At 51.5% G+C, this 295-nt stretch overlaps 1 long non-coding RNA gene across 1 annotated transcript in view; it reads left to right on the top strand.

Moving 5' to 3' along the window:
- The window catches only part of LOC105544996, an 11813-nt gene that overhangs the window by 7755 nt on the left and 3763 nt on the right, over nucleotides 1-295 (top strand). The gene's annotated exons all lie outside the window — the stretch shown is intronic.

Here is a 295-nt window from a genome sequence, read left to right as displayed (position 1 = left end):
GAATCAAACCACAACATCATTCATTCATTCCACCAACCTTTATTAAGCATCAAGCTCCGAAGCAGATGTTTACCAGTTTTGTACAACTTTGTCATGGACCAGCTGGCCTTGTGGCTCAGTGGCATCTGGAGGCAGGAGGGCCAAGTAGACAGGGGTTTCAGCCCCCTCCTCCACAGTCCTGATGCTGTATTTCCCATCCCTGTCTGTCTGCACTGGTCCTGGGCAGCACGCATTCACCAGAATCCTGTCGGCTTTCCTCTTCTCATCCAGACGCCTGGCCAGAATCCTCGATAAG

The sequence above is a fragment of the Mandrillus leucophaeus genome, unplaced genomic scaffold (genome assembly GCF_000951045.1).
Source record: "Mandrillus leucophaeus isolate KB7577 unplaced genomic scaffold, Mleu.le_1.0 Scaffold315, whole genome shotgun sequence".
Taxonomy (NCBI): domain Eukaryota; kingdom Metazoa; phylum Chordata; class Mammalia; order Primates; family Cercopithecidae; genus Mandrillus; species Mandrillus leucophaeus.
This window is presented reverse-complemented; position numbering and strand designations above follow the sequence as displayed.